Source organism: Sinocyclocheilus rhinocerous, unplaced genomic scaffold (genome assembly GCF_001515625.1).
Source record: "Sinocyclocheilus rhinocerous isolate Xijiao unplaced genomic scaffold, SAMN03320098_v1.1 scaffold19, whole genome shotgun sequence".
Classification (NCBI taxonomy): Eukaryota; Metazoa; Chordata; class Actinopteri; order Cypriniformes; family Cyprinidae; genus Sinocyclocheilus; species Sinocyclocheilus rhinocerous.
The window spans coordinates 36,332-37,227 of NW_015638975.1; the positions used below are offsets into that span (position 1 = coordinate 36,332).

The 896-nt window shown below is 41.5% G+C and overlaps 1 protein-coding gene across 2 annotated transcripts in view; it reads left to right on the forward strand.

Annotated features, from left to right (window-relative positions):
* Positions 1 to 896, forward strand: part of LOC107750477 (immunoglobulin superfamily DCC subclass member 4-like) — a 34,431-nt gene that overhangs the window by 31,594 nt on the left and 1,941 nt on the right. The gene's annotated exons all lie outside the window — the stretch shown is intronic.

Below are 896 nucleotides of genomic sequence, written 5' to 3' on the forward strand. Positions count from 1 at the left end.
TGGAAACTTACAGATTAAGGGGTGGTAATATTATAATGAGATCCCTTTGCCACGTCACCAAGGGAGCGAAATCAGATGTGCTCGTTTTCTCAGACGCTTGCATAAAAAGGCTTACTAAAACAGTTACTGGTTTCCTTGGTTGGCAGATGCACTGGGGACCTGATTATAGCACTTAAAACATGGAAAAGTCTGATTTTCATGATATGTCACCTTTAAAAATATAAAGTTCTTAAAGGGATAGTTCACCCAAAAATGAAAATTTGATGTTTATCTGCTTACCCCCAGGGCATCCAAGATGTAGGTGACTTTGTTTCTTCAGTAGAACACATTTTATGATTTTTAACTTTAACCGTTGGAGTCTATCAGTCTTATAATGCATGGCAATGGTAACAAAATCTATGAGAGTAAAAAAAAACATGCACAGACAAATCCAAATTAAACACTGCGGCTCGTGACGATACATTGATGTCCTAAGACACGAAACAATCGGTTTGTGCCAGAAACCGAACAGTATTTATATAATTTTTTACCTCTAATACACCACTATGTCCAACTATCTTTGGGCGCGCGCACGGCATCCGGTGCGTGAGGTGTGTACGCACTCTGGCGTAGTTTACGTTAATGGGTGTGTTGATATCCAGCCGAAGAGCAATCAACCATAACCTCAGGCGAGCAGGCTCAGAAGTTGGGAATACGTGGAAAGTCACCACTCCCGAATGAGTTTGCGCGAGAGAACGTAATCTTTTAGTTTTAAATCGGTTTGAACAATCCGGATAAGCGCAAGTAAGTACCATTTTGATTAGCCGTCGTACCTACAATGACTGCACTGTGTAAACAATGAGTGACGTATACGCGCGAGAAATCACTTCCGGCACTTGCGTAAACTACGCCAGAGC